Genomic DNA, 22,819 nt, shown 5'->3' with positions numbered 1-22,819 from the left:
CCCTAACATGCTGCTCCGAGGGAGCTGACGGTGCGTGCTGGGGAAGGACTGCTGCGCAGAAGCACACGACTGGAAGCAGCGCCCGAGTCGCCACAGCCAAATCCTCATGGCGCCCGAACCGGGGCACGCTCAGAGCGGTGTACGTGAGGCCTTGGTCCCTCTCCCCTTGGCCCTGCCACAAAACACTCCCCAGCTCTACTTATTTCTGCTCTGCCCTTGCAAAGGGGCCACTGTCAAAGACAGACCCTTGGGAGAGCTGGACTCCTCGGTTCCTGCACACCAAAGATCCCTGCTGTCCAAAGCTCGTGTTCCCACCTAGGAGAGCCCCTTCCCTGACGCGCTACAATCCACCCATGCAATGGCTGAGAAGGAAGAAGAGGCACAAAGCGACTGGGATCAGATAAGCCAGTCAGGAGCAAACCAGAATCACCAGTGCGAGTGCCTGCTGCACCAGACCTCGTTGTCTCCCAGAGGCCTTTGGCCTCTGTTCAGGAAGAAAAATCATTATTGTGCGCCAAATGGCTGGGATCTAAACACAAGACAATTTACTGTTACTCACAAATTCACACAAGCAACAAATATTCTTCCCTTTAACGACACAGTCACGGAAACCCAAGACTTTGAAGACTGCTCAGGAAGAGAGACTGATGGAAAGCGTGTCCCAGGGCAGGTGGGCACATGTGCCTGTATGAAAGAGAAGAACAGATTGGCAGAAAAAGAATTATTAAATAGTACATGGTGGAGTAGGGGATTATCTGGAGAACATGATATAAGAACAGACAGATTAAAGGAACACTAAATATTTATTACGAAGTCCTTCGTATCATATGCAATAATACACACCAGGGCTGCTACTGAATAAAACAGGCAACAGCCAGTTGCCGAGATTGCTCTCTGAGTTGGATAAAATAGAATTAGAGGCTTTTATCCACTGGAGACCATGCGTGGTTATACATAATAATCAAAATCACTCAGAAAAGAGAGAGAAATAGCTCAGTGATCATTGTAACTACATGAGACGAAACACATTTTGTCCAGGTTACTGCAGGCCTTTGCCGTTCACAGAAGGGTGGGAAGGCACGAGACAATCGCAGCCCTGTTCCTCCCCCAGTGTTGGTGCTAGTGCAAGGAACACCACCAAAGGGCTCCAAGGACTTCAGCCCATAAAGGACCAAAACTGGGGGCTCCTGGTGAGTCTATGGGCTCTGCCACAGGCCACCAGCCAGTTTGTTGTACGCTGGCTCTAGGGTGAGGTACAGCATGCTTTAGGCACAGCCAAAATTATTCTGGTTCTGTATTTCTGTATGTGGGTCACTACACGAGTGCGTTAGCACGCTGTTTAGACAGCCTGACCCTAGAGTCAGCAAGGAACAAAACATGTTATTGCAACCCTACAGTTTGTCTCACAAGCCCATTTCTTCTGTTCCATGTACACCAGGTCTTTTCAGCAGGCAGAGCGGATGCGCTCCTGGGTTCCCTGGGTAGGTTAAAAATGAATTTACTTAAATGGAAAATCTCCTTGCTGTGGCAAATTAGCTCTTGACATCGACTCACATCTAACATGTTATACACCGGCAGGAAAAGAGAGGACTGTCAAAACAGAAGTAACCTGTCACCGTGCAGCTGCTTTGCACTTCCTTTCCAGAGCTGGTACTCGTACTGGTTTCACAGCATGGCCAGAAACTCCCACCAAAATGCGATTTCCATTTGGTTGTGTAATGGTCACCAAAACCAAAGAGGTCCTTTTCACTTGGGAAGGGAAGAAAAGGCCTTGGGAAGAAAACTGTTTCAGGACTGGGACCTTCTAACCAGATACAGTGATTTTTTTCAGAACTACTGCAGATCAGCGGGTACTACCTCGGAGGTAACCAGGATGGCAGTAAGCTGGAAAACACCGCAAGCTGTGTGTAGCAGCACCGCGATGCTGCTGAGGATATCCTGCGAGCAGCTCCTCCCGTCGTAGGGCAGCATCGCGCGGCAGTGCCGACAGAGCTGCGCCGACGCGCACGGCCTGAGCCGGACCCCACGGCACACCGAGCGCAGGCTGCGGATACACCCCGGGCTGCCGATATAAGCCATGATAGTTAAAATTAAAGGGCCAGGTTCTCCGCTGGCTCAGTTCCACAGATAGAATCTGGTTTATTGGCATTTAGCAGAGTAAACTTTCCCCTCTTGGAGTGCTATTCCCCTTTTTACTTTTGGAGGTTTTGCACAGGCGGTTCCCGCTGGCACCGGCAGAAATTACCCAGAGCGATCCACCATGAGCTGAGAGAACGCAGATCCCTAGGAGTATTGTATTTCTTAGTTTCTCATACATAGCAAGGAGAGCATAGCCGATTCACCGCAGGAAACCCAGGTGCTGAATTCATCTAACAAGCTGCTTAAAACTCCAAACAGATGTTTCTGTGTCTTTCCTGCTTCTCGAGCAGTCTGTGTGGAAGCACCAGCAGATTTACAATAGAGCAGATGCATGAACCATACATACTTTAATATCAAGGCCTGAGTCATTGGAAGATGGTTTATGACTACTGTGTGTGCATATAATTTGAGCAATGTGCCATAGGGATACAAGATCAACCTTGTCCGTAATGCAAATGTAGATTGACTGGGCTAGAGCCAGAGTGGAGGTAGCAAAATTCACACTGAAACTGAAAATTATACCTGTCTTGGTATGTTCCCTGCTCCTGCAATGACTCATGAAAATGTAGATTGGGTATTTAGGCTGCATCTCATCCAGTGCCTGGAGAGGTGTACAAAACAACTCATTGATTTCAGCGGATATTTTCTCAGGGTCCTTAACTTTTCAAAGATTATGGATGGATCATAGATAGACCAGTAAACGCACTGAGAGCTACTAGAGCCTGGAAAAGCTAATTCTCACTTACACTACCTCTTTTTTATACTCCCAGAGCGGTGAAAAAGCGCCTCAGTGTCCACAATTTCTGACTGCGGCATCACCAAGCCCCACATTCCCCAACAGTCACAAAACTGGTTTGAAGAGCAGACCCCATTTAGATAAACATTCCCAGAACTACTGCATTTTGCTGGTGTTTCCCGACCCTCTAGAATTTACTACTTGCAACTTTTTTTACGCAAACTACTACTTTCCCAGGAAAAAGTGAAATCTGATATTCTGATGTGCTCAGATAACTTCAGGAACTGAGTTTTAATGAGAAATACTAGTATCAGACTTCTAGGTTAGAGGAGGTGAATCCCACCTGAGATGACAACAGTCCCAATAGTTGCATCATGGCATTGGGATAGGATACACACAGGGGGTCCCAGGTGGTCCAGTGAATTGGCCTTCGCATGCCTTTCTTGGCTTCCTTCTTCAAAAAGCTGGACCTCCTGGACTGTTATGATTATTCAAATGCTTTAACAGCAGTTCTTAAGGCGACCAGGACACAATCACAGTAAGACAAATCAGCCAACCACAAGCCCACAGCTCTAAGGAGGATTTAGAAAAGCATACATTTAAAAATTGAATTTCCCACCCCCCCACAGTCTGTCCACGGATCAAGGCATGCGATGAGGATGAGCCTTTACAATATCATCCTGATACTGCAAAAAAACTGGTTTCAAGGAAATTGGAGGTGGAGGTTGAAGTCCCAAAGACTCAAAGCTTCTGAAGGTGTGGAGCACCTGAACACGTGGTCTTCTAGGTGGGTATGTCCCAAATTACTGCCTCTGCTGGAAGAAACCATATTGACCACAAGCACCAGAGAATCCTCAAGGAGAGTTTGACAAGCATCAAGCACGCTGATGCCCAAGAACCACTTATTTAATACACACAAGACAGACTTATTTTCTCAGGTAATGCGTGATAATAGCCAGTTATTAATCCTTTCAACTGTAAATCGGATTTTCTAGGTACCATAGACATCACTGACAGGGAAGTCACTGAAGCCTGGCACTTAGAGATTGCAGGAGAAATCCCGCTCTCACGGCTGTGCAGGGGAACTCTGTCCCTGCCTCTCATGGGGACGTGATTTCACCTCTCCACGTGAGCTGCAGAGATTTCTATCAACTGGTCATCTCAGGATTACCATTTCAAAGACTTCCTTACATCAAATATCCCAGGACATTTATAGTTAGGAAGAGATTCATAGCAAGCAATGGAGACCTCTGCTTCAGTTAAGTGCTTATTTATACCCACTGCATTTCACATGTTGCATTTCCTGATGAAATGTGTTCCATTATTTCTGAAATATTAAACATGAAAAGCAGAGCTATAACGTATGAATTATACAGTGTTGCAAAAGCTATCATCATGTCCAGTTTTTTTGGTATTTCAGTGTATAAATATTATACCAAGGAGCTTTTATACTAATGGATAATTGCCAGCAGTGCACACTTAACCTTCGTCCACTTCAGTTGACTTGGTAGTGCTACCTGCGTACATCAAACACCAATTCGTCCAAATTGGCAACACAGGAAAGGCATGTGGCCAAATTCCTTCTCTCCTGCAAAGCTCAACTCTACGGGATTTGAATAGTGATGCAAAGGAGAACCCGTGCCACTTAGACTAATTGGGCTAGATCCTCAGTTAGCCCATTCTACTTATGCCAGGGGAGGTATCCTGAATTTAGGTTAACAGTTAATCAGACACCATAAAAAGCTAGTTATTGGACCCAGGCAGATTCCAATTAACTGCCAGTAAACAATCTCATCTGATGCAACACACTTTCACTCTATCAAACATGAAGCTTCTTGTGGGGGCGGGGAAAGATAACTGCATTTCATAAAGACGGTGCACATCCTCCTCTAGATGTAGAAAAGCCACTCTGACCTCCTTGCTCCAGGGAAAGAAAAATACGTCCCTTGAACTTTCAGAGAAAGGAAAGATGGTAGCTGCTAGAAACAGCCATGTGCTCCCCTCCAGCTCTTACAGCTGTGCTCCATGAGAAGTGAGACACTGCAGCGTTGTAGGCGTGTGCGAGACACGGCCAAGCAGGAGGCCAGGCCATTCACGGATCAGGCCACGCTGACCCCTGCCAACTCTTTGCAGGGAGGAGCAAGACCTTTCTTTGCTCTGTATTCTCTGTTTGGCTTTTGCCATGTCACACAGTCCCTGACTTCTTACAGGAAATTTGATTTCAGTGATTATCAAGCCCCTGAATTCCTCTGTTCACACTTTTACTCCTGACCTGGAGGCTACTCCCACCTCCTCACCTGGACAACAGACGTGATGCCACCCCTTAGCTTTGCTGCAGCATCACACAAGCAGTTTCATTGGAGACCAATGTTCAAGAGCTCAAGTATCGCAATAACAGGACCAAACGCTATACAGAAAAAGCGATTTATCTCAGACAGGGAGAAGAGTAAGTCAATATAACTCTTAGAAATGGTCCTGGGAGCAGCTCCTTAAAGGGCTAGCAGACTATTCACATAGGAGTTGGGAGGGCAGCTGCACTGTCTGGTTTGCTGACGTAGAGATAGTCCAAGTGCACCCAACAACTCCATTGTATAGCTTGGCATACACTAGGGTCAAATTCATCTCACTGCTTGTAGTTACTGAAGTGCAAGTGAGCTGCCTCGGCTCCTTTACAGTCAGCAGAGCCCAAGGAAGCCCCACAGAGCAGTTCAACCCACCTTACAGCCACTGGGTAAACTGGACCCTGGAAGGGCCTGTTCTTCTCCGTCAATTATAAAGGGACACTAAAATGGCTCCTTACAGCGGATAAGTCATTACAGACATCCTCTGGCTGTGCAGACAGCTTTGCACAGGCAGCGAGCCTTGCTCTGCAGCCAGTCTAAAGATTCCCAGAAAGTGCCATGCAGACACAATGAAGAAAACAGGAGCTGAGAGAAAACAAATACATCTGTCCAGCATCAGTACAGCAGTGTTCAGAAGCCTTTCTGCACAGAGGCTTTCACTAATGAGAAGCAAGCGCAGATAAATGACAGCCAGAAGAGCTCTCCTGCTGCCCGAGTGCTGTTTCAGGATGGTAGCTAGCATCTGCAAGAAGGCAAAAAGCTCACGCTCTGCCTCTCTCCTCAAAGATCTCATGGCTTCCTACCGACCCCAGGTGAGCTCAGGTTGGCTCACCTGCGGCAGCATTTGAGAGGCTGAGGAAGGCGATGGATAAGCCCAGAACTGGCCCCATGCCGAGGGGTGTAGCGTGGTACACCAGGCAGCACGCTTGCCATTACGCCTGGAGATGTTCTGCCTGTCCAAACCTTTCATGCAGAATCACTTACGTGTCTTCCCTGCTTTTGTATTCAGCAGGGAGATGTTTTCTTCATTTAAAAGGCTGGGTAACACGCTGCTGCTAAGTGCATTCGTGATGCAGCAGAGTTCACCTTTCTTTTGTGCTATCTCTTGCAAGAGGAGCACGACGTCTTCCTCGGCAAGTTCAGCAGGGCCGTGCTCGCCGAGCACTGGGCTCCTCTAGGCCAGGCATCGTAGCATGCTCCCAGGAGCGCACTTAGAGACGAGGGGACACAAAGCATGCACTTTCAGCTCCACACAATGCTGGTCGAGATCTACATGCCCAGTGTTATCTTTGCACTCTCGTGAAGTGCAATTATCTCCTCATTTTGCAGCTCTTTGTGGCCGTTTAATCTCTCCCATTTTGTTTCTGACATCTCCAATAATCCAACCCTGACTCTCCTTATAGATACTGCAATTACAATACAGAGCAGCTCTTGACAGGATGAGTTGTATTTTGCTTCCTTCCTGTAATGCTCAAGCCACCAGGCATGGCTACATGAAATGGCAAAAGAAACCATCACTGACGATTTATATGGGTCCCCAGCAGATAGTGACAGTGCTATATATCTGTCTTAGCCAATTAAATGTCTGGAAGCTACCCAGAATAGGCCAGCCGAGGTAGAATTTACATGTGGTTCTGTTTTCAGTAATAACTTACCTGCGATTTTCCCTTTCTTTCCTTATATTTAGGTCAGAGACTTTGCTGCTGCCACTCTCCTGCCTTCCCAGCCCATGTCATGCACTCTGCAACAAGGGGAACTAGTCCTCAGGCTTTGACATGCCCATGATGGTGGGGAGCATGGTGCAAGACATCAGAAGCGGAACAGTTCCCAAAATAGCCTTGACAAATGGGCTTTTTGCTTCAGCCATCACAGAAATGGGCCAAGGAATTAGCAATACCTTCTGACTGATCCTGAGGATAATTAATTAGCTTGCAGAGAACATCTCCACACAATGCAAGGCAACATCAGATATTCTTCACTACCCTCCCAGCTCCCGATACATGCCGGGATGTGTCATATTCCCCTTTTTTCTTGGCCAAGAAACTACAACCTCCAGTTGCTCCAGCAGAATCCAAAGGGACCATTGGCTTACTATAAAAACTGCATGGCCCTCATGGTAACCCTGACAGCTAATGTATTAAGGCCTTGCATCTTCCTTATACCATTTGCAGCAAAAACTAAGCCCGGCAAGTACATACACAGATTCAAATATAATGGGTTTCCTGATCTCTGGTGTCAGTTAATCTCTAGCTAAGGTGAGATCTCAGAAATAATTGAATCCTTCCAGAACAGGTTTGATTTGTAAGAGGGCTAAAGGATTTAGGCATTCTGCTGCCACTGAGTTTGTTTACACCTTATTTATATGACATTAATCCCACGCTTTGGGACTTCTAGTTACCTGCAGGAATCAGGAGGGATTATTTTCCCCCGCTGATGCACAACTTGCCTTTTCAGCTGCCTCCTCACTTTCTGGCTCTCCTCCAAAGTGGTCAGTTTTAAACTCATCCTCAAACCTGGAGTAAGGCAAGACTCATTCCTACCCAACGTGTAGGATTTGTAGCAAGACAAATCTCAGCCTTCAGCACTACCAGTCCCTGCAGAGCATCACGCTGGAGTTGGCCCTGGCCTTGATACTCGCTGAGAACCAAAGGGACTCTAAGAGTCATGCCCAACCTTACCTGTAAAGGAGTTACACGCACCAGCCAGCCCCCTCTGCCCGCGGGAGTGCGGACAGGGGCTAAAGACACCTTTTGGAGGGGTTCAAGGAGGGATTTTCTCCTGCAGCTCGGAAGAGGTGTGGAGATGTGTGGCTGATGAGGAGCTGGGAGAAGAGGCAGAGCCTAACATCTGTTTCTCAGCCAAGCAGTCGTGCTCTCTTCAGGTGACCTTGAACACGCGCCATCAGCAGCACGCCTGGAACATCCGCTCTGCAGTGAGGACAATTAAACCAACCCACCTCACAGGTGTTGGGGAGGCTTCTCCTCCGCGGTGATTTGTGACTGTCACAGCACAGCATACGTGCAACCAGGGAGCAGGATTTGTGTAAGAGGAGCTCAGCTGAGATTAGCACCTCCAGGGCCCCATCCAAGCGAAGGATAAGGCACCGTGCCTGCCTTTGGCAATATCTAATCCAAGATGACAGGGCTCCTAAGGAACAGAAAAAAGAAACTGATTACCCTACCTGTATCTTGACAGAAGGTATCTTAAGAGATGCAGTGACATTAGGGTGATCGTTTTTTCTTTTGTAGTGGTAAATGTAGCAGCGTACTTGTCTATGTTCCTTAAAATCAGGCTAAGTATTATTTTTAAGGAGCTAATGAGTAGATACTTGTGGCATATACTGAAGATGCAAAGAACGTATAGAGCTAGTGGGTATTAAGGAAACCTCACAAGACCATATTAATCTTCAGAGGTATGTATGTATACTAGATGTATTTGTTGCCAATATTATGACTGGACTAGTTATACCAGTGTGAAGTTTGCTTTCTTCTCATCCTCATTATAGCTCAACAAACTAATCCCTTTATTGATGATATAATGTGCATCCCTGTGCTAACAAATTATTTGCTGTGTGCAATTGATTTCTGCTGCTGTAATCACTACACACAAATATCTTCTGTGTCATTGCTCTGTAGAAAAATACGCTTTCCAGCAAGATTATATAGAGTAATAGTGTGATTATTTAGCTTCTATAAAGTTATCTATCTGCTTAACCTCTGTGCAGCCTTTACAGCAGGTTTATACAGATATGCTTCAGAAATTTATCCACCTACACTTTGTAAAACACCTTGTTAAACCACCTTCCATCTCAGCCTGAGGATGAACTTCCAGCTACTTCACAGAGAGGGCTGTGTCTAAGAGTAATTGCTTAATTTAGGAGAGCGAGCCAGCTTCCCTTTTTAATGCTATTACTCTTCCAAAGCGAATTTCACACAGGTAAAAGTCTCAAATCAGCTGCTCTGTGGACTGGACTTCTCACCTGAATACAAGCCTGGTAAAAGGAGCAGCACAGGTTTCCTCTGTGACTGAAATCGGAGCTTACCTGAAGGTAATTTGCCCCCCACACCAATTCAGATCTCAAGTTTTATACTGGGAGGATGGACAAGGTGTACAAGTTCATGAGTCACCGCATCTACAGGCTCTTGTCCACTAGGACCATGTCAGCATTGCCAAGTGCACTCCACAGCCCTTTCAGATGCTTTTGTCCCGCTGCCCCGAAAGACTGGGCACTCCCAGCCTGCTGGTCAATATTTGGTCCAAGGGGAGAATTAAAGGAAGTAAGCAGCCCCTGGGTTTGAAGGGATGGTGTCCTGGTTTCGGCTGGGACAGAGTTAATTTTCTTCCTAGTAGCTGGTATAGTGCTGTGTTTTGGATTTTAGTATGAGAATAATGTGATAACGCAATGATGGTTTGGCTGTTGCTAAGTGGTGTTTACACTGGTCAAGGACTTTTCAGCTCCCCACGCTCTGCCAGGCACACAAGGAGCTGGGAGGGGACACGGCCGGGACAGCTGACCCACACTGCCCAAAGGGACATTCCACACCATATGGGGTCATGCTCAGTGTATAAAGCTGGGGAAGAAGAAGGAAGGGGGGGAGTTCGGAGTGATGGTGTTGGTCTTCCCAAGTCACCATTACGCGTGATGGAGCCCTGCTTTCCTGGCGATGGCTGAACACCTGCCTGCCCATGGGAAGGAGCGAATGAATTCCTTGCTTTGCCTTGCTTGCGTGCACAGCTTTTGCTTTACCTATTAGACTGTCGTTATCTCAACCCACGAGTTTTGTCACTTTTACTCTTCCAATTCTCTCCCCCATCCCACTTGGGGCGAGTGAGCGAGCGGCTGGGGGGGCTGAGCTGCCGGCTGGGGTTAAACCACGACAGATGGAAAGCAACCATTGACGTAGCATCCCTTGCGGAGTGCCCAAGCTCACCTGCTTTGCCTGCTCCGCAACAATTCTAGATGAAGAAAGGTTTGCTGGTAGGAAGCATTTCTCACCAGCTCCCAAGCACAGAGGTGGATGATATCAACTTCCTAACCATGCTAGAAGCCTGGCTCTCAGGCCCGCTCATAACAGCTTCACTACAGCCACAAAGCAAGGAGGCAGCTGCTTCTGCGTGGCGTTTCTAGAGATCTCCGAGGATCGGCACCTCAGCTGGCAGTATCAGCACAGACAGGATGGTTTACTACAGCTGAGGATCCAGCCCCTGTTGTTTAACCTGCTCTATAAAGCTGTCTTGTAAAGGTCTTTATTTGCCCTGCTTGTGTTTGTCATGAGGCCATTTTGCTCTGGTGTTTTCAGATGTGACTGATAAGCACTCATGCCTGAAATGTTTCAGATTCACAGCTCCTAGATGTTCCCAGGTAGAACAGCTACACACCAATCAAAAGTAAATGCCTTTCAATCACAAGAAGAGAAATGTTTCTGCTGCATTATGCACAATTACGTGCTCAGCTGTTATTCATAACTCTGAAGCTCCTGCTCCAAGACTATTGCAACTGTACGTGCCACTCGCTCAGTCGCTTTCTGCTCTCTTCTCAAAAAGGGAAGTGCAGGAGAACCAGTTTCACCCTTTACCATTGCAGAAACAGTCATCATTTAAATCAGCTACAGCCAGAAGGATGATTTGGGCCCTGTATAAATGTAAAACATAAACCATCAATTCCCCTCCGAGGTATCAAAGTGAATCTGAGCTAGGATCACACAGACCCAGCAAGTCCCACCATTCAAAATACACTTAGAAATCTATAGAACACAAGCTGCCTACTCATCGCGGAGCTGTCTCAGAAAAATCTCCCCTTTTCCTGAACCAAAGCTGCCTGCCACTGGTACCTCTACAGCTAACGGTGCCTGGGATGCCCCGCTGTGATACCCACAACCAGCCTTTCAGGAGAGAAGTCACCAACCTATCAGCATCTCCTCTGTGCAAGGCAGCCCGGTTGATAAAGATCTCATTTGTTTCTGGTTTGCCGGGGCTTGGTGCTGAGCTGTGAGCAATACCTGCACACATCAGCTGGCTGACCCCTCTCCTGTCTGCCAGCGTGACCACGTGTCCAATTGGTCCAGAGTCAGCAAGCAAGGCAAAACTAGCAAAAACACCCCTATGTACCTGCAGGTTTTTAGGTTACCTTGGCTCCGTGTGAGTGCACTGAGCAGGGGAGGGATGGCACTGGGCACTGCACCAGCAGGTCGAGCAGGTGGTGACAGCCGTCAAGGGGAGCAAAGAGTGCCAGGAACGGCTGGGTCCAGGAGGCTCTTCACACCTCATGTTCTGGCTCCAGCATCACCAGGTGAATGCAGCCACTTGGGTCAGATGGAGCAAAGCCCTCCAAAGCACATGTTTCAGCTCATCCTAGCTCACCACAGGTGCTTCAGCATGCACTTATCTCCAAGCTCATCGCTAAGCCCTCAGGACCATCACACAACAAGAACTGAACACACACATTTCCTTCTCGATCAGCCCTCTCAACGGGAATAAGAGCAATCCACACCGGGAGACAAAAAAAAAAAAAAAAAAAAAAGGGCCATTTTCCTTTTTTATACACGTGCATGAGGAGTTGGTGCAATTAACTCTGCTTTGAAAAAATGGGGTTTTCAGTGAGGAATGTTGTTTTTGCTTCTAATTTTAAGATGTTCAACGATGCATTTAGGACAGTGGTATGTACCTTGTGAGTGATACACACATGCTCACATACTCTGTTTGTCTGACAAAAGGAAGCCATCAATAATTGCTGAGCCTTTGAGTACGAATTGTCTCTTGAAAGGAACTAAGAGACCTCGAGAGCACTAAGGAAAATAAAACTCAACTGGGAAAGACAGTAACCTGACAGTTTTCCCATCCAAAGATGTCTCTCAGACTCTTAATTGCACAGATTGCTTCTGATTACATCGGGTAGCACCAGGAAGTAGGTTACTCTGCAGAAAGAGGTGACAAAATAAGCAGAATTCCATCTACTGTATCTTTGATCTAGAGTCTGGTTCACCAAGACTCTCATTTCTGACAAAAATAGAAAAATGTGCATCATCACACGGCAACACCACCATCAACGCAACTACTTCATCCACGTTGGTCCCTGCCTCAGGTCCTGGCTGCTCTTCTTGGGCACTACAGTGATGACCGAACTGGAAAGAGGTTTCAAAGACTGGAAAGCTAGTGTACAAAATATACCAAAAATATACTGGTTAAAACAGGTGGAGCTGCAGGGTTCATCAGTCCTCTGAGGGATGGGTGGAGAACACAAGAACATGAGATAAAACCAACATTATATACTAAGTCCTGAGAAAGAACCTGGCCTTCATACAACTTCAGATTCAAAAATCAATCAGCAAGGCTGGGATATATTTAGGAAAAAGGTGGGTGCTTACCTGGGATATGCGCAGACAGCCAGCTTACCACCTCCCTGCCAGCGGTACAGTCAAGCACAAGGGTGTGATGGGTGAAGGTCAGGGTTGTGATATGGGCACAGCTCTTCTTGCTGTTTGTTCTGGCAAAGATGATTATTCACCATGGGAATACTCTTGGTAAATATTCCTGGCAAGAAATCACAAAGAAATACAGAGAAGGCACCTGGCTTTCCTTTTGCGGCCAGCGAAATTATATCCAGGACAGAAAACAGGGCCATGAACTCACAGCAAAAGAGCACCTCGACTTGCACCATGGCCGTAAGAGGTGCCGGGGTGTACCTGCTTCTTCAGGACATGGGCCTCGTGAGCATCTTGGAGACAGAAACGGGCCCAAAAGTCTGAAAAGCCAGAGGCACCAGCAGCGAGCACAGCCTGCCTGGCATTACCACGGGCAATGGGCTATTGGACTATTTCTGAACACAAACCATAAGGTCAAGGGCTTCAGTAAGTGGGTGCCCTCCTTAGGGCGCATTTGAGAAAGCTGATTTTCACACAGCACCTTGGGAAATGGAGAGAATTCAGTTACTGCTTTTCTTTTTTCCTTTTTCCCTTCTCTGTCTTTGTCTTTTTTTTTTCCTCCTAAGTTGCTGCCATTTCTAAGAACAGCGACAGTCAAAGGCATCAAACACTCACTCTTTCAGGGCCAAGCGTGTCTCCCCAGCACTCCAGTGCAGCAGGCTGGGGATGGCATTTATAGGCACTTAGCTGACATATCTTGTATGATTAGCACTTAAGGAAGGTCTGTGTTCTAGTTCAAATAAGAGTTCAAGTATGTTGTCAACTCCTTTTTTGTTTTAATTCCCTGCTAGTCCTACAAAAACACTCAAATCCAAAGCAACCTCACAAAAGCAACCTCCCCGGCACACAGACCTCACCCCGCACCTCTTCCAATGACTAAATCGCACAGAAAGAGATTTATTCCCCCGGCCCCCGAGGCAAGGTAGGACACGCCCCGACGAGCAACCTCACAGACAGAGAGAAAAAGCAAGTTGAACAAACACCAAAAGCACCAAGAGCCCAGGAAGATTTAGTAAATATCAGCCTTATTTTTGATGCTGCCACATTTAAATCCCTTTTGGTGTTCAGATTTGAATAGGAGCTTCTGAGGAAGTACCACTGGAAAAGTGGCTTATGAACAGCAGAAAGTCACAGGGTCAGATAAAAAACCATCCACAGGCGCACGTGGAGGGAAGGGGGGCTGCCTGGGATCAAGGAGGAAATTAAAACGGTGGAATATGAAATTATATCCAGTGTCCTGCACGATTCCAGGGTTGCCGGGTTAAAGGCAATGAATAAATAAGAGAAATTCAAACCCAAGCAAATCTCTAGGATGAGACAAAATTCATTCCAGGGTGTTAGAGCAGATTTGAGGAAGGAAATGTGTGTGCCAACAGCAATTACTATGGAGAACTCGCTGAGCACAAGTCTAGAAGACTGGAAAATTGGAAAATAACAAACCAAATGTGGTATCAACATGCAAAAAATGAGAGCAAGCCTGGCACAGGAAATTACAGGGCTATCAGCTTAATATTCATTACATGTAGGAAAACGCAAGGTCCCCATTGTATACAAGAGTGTAATTAAATCAAGGGGTTCTGCTGAAATCAACTGCTTGTGATGTTTATGAATTAGCAGCAGATTCAAAATGCAGCCGCAGCCTTAGCATTCAGCCCGGAGCCTGGTATTATTTGTTACAATCTATAAACCAGCCCTGGTGAGAAGTTTTCTCCTAGATAGTGTAAGTTTCAAATCTCTTGCTCAGAGGTTTGGGGTTTTTTTGCTTTGCATGTGATTCAGTGCTGAGGAGGATTAGCACGAGCAGGCCATCTGAGGATGGTGTCTGGGGGAAAATGTTATGGGCTGATTGACTGATTAGTGCTTATTTGTTTGCCGTTTAGAGCAGCGGCAGTGAAGCATATCCCTTATTCCTCCTGCTTCTGCCCCCCTTTCTCCACGGCGGTAACATCTGCAGTTACCCACGTCTTTCCTCCCAGGGCTGGGAAGCAGTGCCAGACGTTCACTACCTTTCCAAGGGTCGTCGCTTGATGCCTACGGAAACACGCTCTTCCACTTCTCCTGCTGCACTCCCACTGCATGGCGTGTAAAGTCGCATGGGTTTTTATTTTCAAAGACACTACCAAGCTTTGCAAGAGGAGCGGAGGCAGCATTCACCATCCCAGGCTTGTCTGCTGAACCAGCAATGTTCTGGTGGTCCCATGCAAGGCCAGAGCCATGAGGATTTATATCGAGACCTCCACTGCTGGGCAAGTGGCTTCAGTAAACTCTGAATCGGGATCCCAAGTCCTGGGAAATACCAAGGATGCAGCTCAGCGTTCAGATGAGCTGAATCTGTTTGGTCAGGCCAGATGCCCCAAGTGATGTACGTTAATCCTCACCTGCGTCTCCTCTGCAAAGAACATGTAGAAACGTTAATAAATATTTCAAAAGCTCCTACAGTGCACCTCGCTTTCAGAAATGCATTCCACAATACTTTATTACCCTTAATAACCTCTGAGAAAAATTATGAATGAACACAAAGAGCCTATTTTAAGTGTGCAGTTGCAAATACCAAACAGGATTTTGAAACACAGCAAGCAGTGCCAGAGAGAAAATACAAGTCTCTTCACTTTCATCACGAGTCTCTTATATCAAGAAAACATATGGACAAATTCTGCCGAACCTTACTGTGCTTTTTTAACTCAAAGTGAGATCTTTGAGGAAATAGCCTCTTTGAATCTCTGTATTTACACCATCAATACTGGATAAAAAAAGCTTGCCACTCATTTTTAACGAGTTAAAATGAACACCGCACAACAGCCCAAACCTGGAAAGGATTTAAAATATAGATCCTGATTCCAAGCCCCATTCTGACATTTAATTCCATCCCTGACTTTTCCTCAAAACCTGGCAATACGGAGAAAAAAGGAAATCTAATGGATGCAACAGTCAACTCTATACTTGCTGGCTCTCTTCTGGCAAGAGAACTTGGGTTTTTTTAAAACTTTAAGCCCTTTTTCTTTTTGACTCAGCTTTTAAAGAAATAAGTCCCCTCCAACTTGACTCTGCCTCGGGAACGGACGGACGTGTTCCTTTTTCCCCAGGTACATTTTGAACGCCACAGCTGATTTCAGAGACACCTGACAGAAGAATGAAGGCCCCAAAGAAACACGTGTGTGTGTGTGTGTGTGTATATATATTTATGAATTTCATGAAAGCAAGCAGCTGGGTAGGCAATGACCAAGTCCATAGGGGAAACGTAACTGCTTCATCAGGACCCAGGGGGGTACCAAAAGCCAAGACTCCTCAGCCTGCGGCTCTGGGAATCGCACGGTATTTGTGCGTATTGGTTTGCATCCCCTTCACCCGCACAGACGTGCGGAGCCGGTAACACAACAGGCTCCAAAGAGGAAGGCAACAGGGGAGCGGTGTGCTCAGGTAAGAGCTTTAGATTAAACACGCTTGGGTGGGAGGCAGGGGATTGTGCTTTTCTAACCAAGGACCTGAGATTCAAGCTAAATCTGTTTGTCCTACTCACCTTCATCAATATTAATAGGTCAGACATGACCTGTGGAGAGCCAGCCGGTCCTTCCGGGGCTTATATGGATTTTGCCGATTGCCAGGTTGTAACGAGTCTCTGGTGCGAGAGGCAGAATAAGAGCCGAGCCACCGTCTCCTACACGTGCACACTGAACAGGAACCCAGAGAAAGCCATTGCACCGTGTCCTGGCCACAGAGGTCAGCACGACAGGCTCCGAGGGCAGACAGAAAAGCCAACAAGTGAGGAAAGAACCATTGCTCATGGTCACTTCTAGGTACCAAGGGGTCTCTGAGGGGCTCAGCTCTGTTTCAGCCCCTCTCTTCCCTGCGAGGACCTAGACTGAGGCACCGAGAGCAGTTTTGGCAGCAGCTTGTATAGTGCTGACGGAACACGTTTTAGTTAAAATTCACCTGACGAGGAGGAAATTAAAATCCTCAAGGCCACAAATTAAAAATTGTGACTTGATAGAACAACAATTTATAAATAGAAAGACCTATTTCCTGCAAAAATCCTGTGGACTGAGATTGGAAACTAATTAGTAGACTGAATCACCAGAAAAAATGATGTTTTCCTGTTACTCACGAGAAGATATTACTTTTCTAGCACTTTTCCTTTGGCACTGGTGATCAGCATAACCCTGTGGGCACTCCACAGCCTCTCCTTGGTTGCATTTCCTTCCTATTCCAATAAAACACAGTAAGGCAAAGGACAAAATTCATCATTAGCCATTCCTGTTATAGTACCAGTAGCTGCACACTGTCTTTTTCCTCCAGATGATATGATCATGGAGCAGGAAGGTGGGAGTGCACCTAAAACGCTTTGCTAAAAACGCCAGGTCCATCCCAGAGGACTTTGAAGCAGAGACTTTCCCACTAAATTCATTATGAAGATAAACCAAAAAAATGGCACCCAGCCCCAGCAGGCTTTTGCACTACCCCATATAGAGATGGGAACCTTAGGGTGCACAGCCTGGGGACAAAAAGTGGAAGTGAACCCCTGCAGGCAGCCCGGCCATCATTCCCGTGTCATCCAAACTGCTCGAGCGGGATCTGTCTGCATGAAGTTTTGGCTTCAGCTAGCAGAGAAATCAACTCCAATATCAGTACCGTAGTGCCGCAATACATTAAAGAAGCAGAAAAATCATCACAAAATAAAAAGTGGTTAAGGCCCAAATTTGCAGAGTGCAGAGCCCTTTCTGTAATGACTCCACACCCACTACAAGAGCACACAAGCAAAAATTGTTGCTCACTCTCGCTTCTGAACACAAGCCAAGTTCCCAAGCGGCTGCAACACGGATGGATTTTTCTGGAGCGACTCCTGCTGGATTGTCCAGCTGTTTGCTGTCTCTGAGGACATGGAAAAAACATGGCTGTGGTAGACCCACACTGCAGCCTTCCCCAAGCCACTGGTGGGAACAGCCCTGGGACAACTCACAGAGCAACTGGGAACCAGAAAAAACTTCAGACAAAGGGGAGGAGGGCTGCAGCGCTCTTCTGAAGAGACAGGGAGAGACAGCCTGCAATGGACTATGTGACTGGTCTCAAGCCTGAGGTCTCCTTGGGCCTCCTCCTCTAGCTGTGACCTTGGGCTGTCCCCAGGAGCCATCACACCGCTGCCCAAGGTCCCCATCCGCTCCAGCAAGCCAGCTAAGCAACACAATTCTCCTAATTCCCTGCAGAAATCAGTGTGATGATACACAACATAGTCCTACAAACGCCCCAATTGAGCATAGGGCTGTTCAGAGAAGGCAGTGTTCTTTTATTACCAAATTAACTTTAAAAAAACCCCATCCATTTCACTTTCCACATCAAAGATCATAATCTCCATGTAAAAGAGAGGGTTGATGAAAAAAGAGGTACTTCAAAAACACATTTTAAGATTTAAAACACTACTAGCATTGATTCTTCTTGCTTGTAAAGAACTCTGGCTTTTTGTCTTATAAAGTACTCCAAGATCTCATTTGCAAACTACCACTGCTAGCTACTCTGGTTTTTTGCTGGCTGCTCACTTACTCTTTGGGGATTTCATATTCTTCTAAATTTTGTAAATGGCCACTGAAGTGGAGATGAACATTATAAAATACATTTCAATCACCCTCACAATTTAGACTAATTCATTGGCAACCGTACAAAATGCTATTTACAAGGTACTTCCATCAGCTGGTATCTGGCATTAAGTATTTTGAATCAATCTACCATCATTTTCATCTCTTATTTTTCATACAAGGGAAATTATTGATCGAAGCTTTTCAGCCTCATTTAATATACTGGAATAGGCTTTAAATTTTCCCATGTAAACCTCAGTGGAGATTAGCAACTCTGTCTTGCTTAATGCAACACAAATCAGTCTCCCTGATGAGACCACAATATTGTACATGACATCATGACCACTTTACTGGTTGACGGGCCCTGAGACAGGCACCTGCTAGAAACTCCCCAGGGACTCGGCATTCGAGTTCCGTTTGAGTTACTAGGCAAGGCTGGTGCCGTAAAGGCAAAAATGGTGCCTTCACCTCTCAGAGGCCATTACAGTATTGCAGAGTAATACCTGGGATGGATTTGTGGGGAGGCAGACTTTTTTCATTGCTCCGATCAAGTTTGCATTCAGTTTTCAAATCGCGTTCGGTTTTGCATTCAGTTGCTATTGTGATGGGTGTGTTCAAAACGGTAGATTAGATTTGTGTATGTTGAGGGCAGAGAGCTTGGCTGAATTTTGATGAACTCATTCTTGAATAAATAAGCAAAACATCACGGAATAAGATACTCAGCCAGCTTCAATAAATACATATGGTAGCAAAACAGCCAGCTAGACAAACAGAATATATCACACTGGAACGAGCACTGACGATTTTGTAATGACTCCGGCAGCTTTCAGCATATCAGATACTACTATAAAAAACAATATGCAAATGTCTGAGTCCAGTTTACAGTAACAAACAAGTTATGCTAATGTTACCAAAGCAGCAGCCAGTGAGCAATACAGCACAGTATGCACCCCTCTCCCTGTCAAATTTAATCTAGAGCTGATTGGCAAGCACTGCCAGAGGAGCCTGCGGGATGCACGTGGCACAGGTGACGCTTCCCCAGGCTGTGTGACTTCCAGACTGCCATGGTGAAACTTTGCATTGGAGACCCTATCAGAATGGGACATCAGGATGGATTGAGTGGCAATACAAAAGTGTTTTCTTGGGAGGAAACACAAGGCTGCAAATGCTATTACAACCGAAGCCCAGTACGAGTTAAAAGTGCTTCGAGCTGCTGTGGCATCCACGATACCGCGTTCGATGCAAAAGGAGAGAATGAATGTGCTCAAGGGCTGAACTTCCAGCGGTCCATTTCATGGACTAATTTGTGTGCAGGCTGATACTTTCAGTATGGTTCTGTACTAACAGAGAATAATCACAGGATAAGTAGAGCAAGGTAAGTACATATGCTGCCATTGTTTTCTTGCAGCATAATAGCATCATCAATGAAGCCTGAATGCAGCCCAATTAGCATACTGTAATTAGAATCACTGCTGCTTTTTCCTTTAGTTTTGCACGCCACGATGAGGTGTTGGTTGCAGTATGCAGGGCTGCAATCCTAGAGATAATGCCAATTGCGCAAAGCATGTATCCTATTCTCTCATCAAAAGAAACAAGGGAGACATTAAACTGCCTTAAGCTGCTAAAATTTCAATTTTGGCCTGACTCAAGAAAGTCTCCAGCTTACCCAGAGAATACCTAAGCACAGGCTGTGTTCCCAAGGGATAAGCACACCTGTAGTACGTGTTGCCTTTAAAGGCAAATGGAAGCTTTAATGAAAAATCTGATTTTCTAAAAGACATTATCTTTTAGCCTGTAACTTTTAACACCTTGTTGACTCCTGCTTAGAGCTTAGACAAGCCTTAGTAACTCGGCTGAAGAAACCCTGTGCAATTGTCCTGTTTTGTTACATGGCTGCCCTTGGAAAGAGCAGATGGTGGATATTTGGAGAGGGCTCCTTCAGAGCAGCCAGTAACCAGGCATTCGTTGAAGTGTGGCTGGGCTGTGGGCTATTTATAACCCATCCACCACTGAAGAGTCTCTTAATGCTTCTCCAGACTTAAATGGCTAACTTTTATGGCCCATTTCTGGCCCATTTCAACAAAGCAGTTAAACGTGTTCCAGGACTGGTATCTACATGTAAATAAAGGAAGTTGTCCTTGGCTGGCACCCGGGCTCCCCATCTCCGCCTCCTCCCGGTGCCGCCAAGCTGGCCTGCGCAGCCCCGAGCCCCGCAGCCGCTCACGCTGGACGTGGGGCACCAGGGCTGGGGAGCAGCACCCTCATCCCAGAGCTCTGCATGGGGTCACTTACCAGCACCCCCTTTCCCTTGGGAATCCATCCTGCGGCACCTGAAACTCACGGGCAGCACCACAGCCTGGCTGGCCAGGGGAGATGCCCTTACCTGCTGCATCTCCCCTGCTGCTCCCAGGACTTGCGGCGCCCGCCCTACCTCACACCAAGGGTCACGCCGAGCAAACACGGTTTAATCAGGATTTATACCAAGGCTGGAATGTCAGAGGTTGGTGGACTGGTCTGGAGGGGCTTAAAAACCAGCAGCTTTTTAATGTGTTTTGTTCACGTACCCCCCAGGAGAAGGTAATCCCATAAGCCAGGGCAGGGGACATGGTACTTTCTATGACTGGAAATGATGATACAGCAAGAAAGGGCATATAAGGAGAAGTATTACATAAGATGTAGGTTTTACAAGCTTTATAAAGACTCTCTCAGCACTTGTTAGTGGCAGGAACCTCCCCCTGTGCCAACCCGTCTGAAATGGGAAGGACAGAAAAGTGCCTTCCATTTAAAGAAATGGGCTGTGAATGTGCTGTCAATGTCTGTGATTCTTTTTATTGATTTACAGTGTGTAAGCCATAAATCATTCTACCTTTTACTGAGCCTATACATATGCATCACTCCGTCAGGGAAACTCCTCAAATTTTAAGGGGGACGTGCAAGAAAACAGACTTCTCTTTCATTGACTCGGCTAGATGAGCTGCAACGGCCAAGGCTAGACTTACCACACACGGTGGGGTGGATACGTATAGACAAACCACTTCATTTGAAGAGCCGCCCATATCTCCTGCTCTTTATGTCTTCCAGGATTAATCTTCGGCTACGAGGGGACAGATGCGAGCCATACTTTCATTGGCAGGCGCTACACGGGGGTTTGCTTCTGTTGCAAGAGGGACCTCAGAGGCACACAGCCCCTGTCGCAGGGCACCCGCTGCAGAGTGCTCGGACAGCAGCGGGCGAGGAGGGAGCAGCGCTGCCAGCCGGAGCGGCAGCAGCGTTTGTCCTGAAGGAGGATCTGCCAGTTGCAGCAACACCACCCGCTGCCAGAATCTCAAAATAATAAAAATGTATCGATCCTCTTTTACAACAGATTTCAGGAGAAAACCCATGTTTAATGAATTTATAGACAAGTTTCCAGCTGGCTTCAGTTCGAACAAGGATTCCACCTACTCTTTCCAGCTCTCAAGAAGAAGCACTACAGAACTAGGTAGCTCAGGTTTGGTTCATCCACAGCATTCAACAGTTACATTCTTGCTACAAAAATCTTACCTGAAGGCCAAGACTCAGCTGAAGACTCCTACAAAGTCCAACTGCTTTCTGCAGAACTCCCCTAGGTCCACTCCCAGCAAAGTCACGAAGACCTCCTCTGCAATGGGAGCAGCACTAAGCCGTAAGGATTTTGGGGTGCTGCATAAAACTGGGGTCAGGGTGGACTTCACCCATAACGGGAGCTTGCAGAGCACCATCTACTGGCACCAAGAAGTCTTCCTCCCTTGGTAGGTCCTGTCATGCTTGGGTTGTTTTATGTTTTAAATAACCTGGCTGATCTGCCTCGCAAGGCGTTTCATTCTTTGTATGCTAATTTAAGCCCAAAAGCAAAAATGCATTCTTCTTCAGAAAAGATGTACGCACCTTCTTGAATCCAGTCCGGTATTGTGAGCCTTGCACAGGTGTAAAATCAAGGGTGTGATTTAGTGCTTTGCTGAGGAAGGACTGCTTGCTGCGTGAGCACAGGGCTTGCTGGATTGGGACCTCGCTGCTTTAAGGTTTTCTGATTAAACATCCCCACCAGATTACAGTGCAGGAGGCTCCGAAGAGCAGTTCTCTGCCAGAGTGAAGCAACTGGGATAATTCAGCTCTTTTGCTTGCTCAGGGCTGATCACTGAAGGGGCAGAAATTAATTTCCTATAAACACAGGCATATTTTTTTCACTACCTTGGCAAATGCAGTTGTAAAGAAGCCATTACAGGAGCTGATCTTTATGATGCGTGACTTTGGCTTGTCCCAACGGGGGATATTTTATGAGGCATTTACATAAACATACACAAATCAAACCGTCCAGCTGTGCTTCTCCTGTACCTGCAACGTAGAGATACTTCAGCTAATTCTAGGTCTACACAATCAGCCACCCCGAAGCGGGATCAAGTCGAGTGTCTGGGACGGACAAACTGAAGCGAGATCCGATACGCATCCCCAATCCCAAAACTATGAGACTTTGCGTAGCTGCCTCAGCACGCAGCTAGGCACACTGAAGCACTCAGAAATAAATAAGCTATCAGATTCCCTACGATGCCCATATGCGGGGATGATACTGTTCATCAGTCCCTCTAAAAGACATTAGTT

Source organism: Mycteria americana, chromosome 15, assembly GCF_035582795.1.
Source record: "Mycteria americana isolate JAX WOST 10 ecotype Jacksonville Zoo and Gardens chromosome 15, USCA_MyAme_1.0, whole genome shotgun sequence".
Classification (NCBI taxonomy): domain Eukaryota; kingdom Metazoa; phylum Chordata; class Aves; order Ciconiiformes; family Ciconiidae; genus Mycteria; species Mycteria americana.
This window is presented reverse-complemented; position numbering follows the sequence as displayed.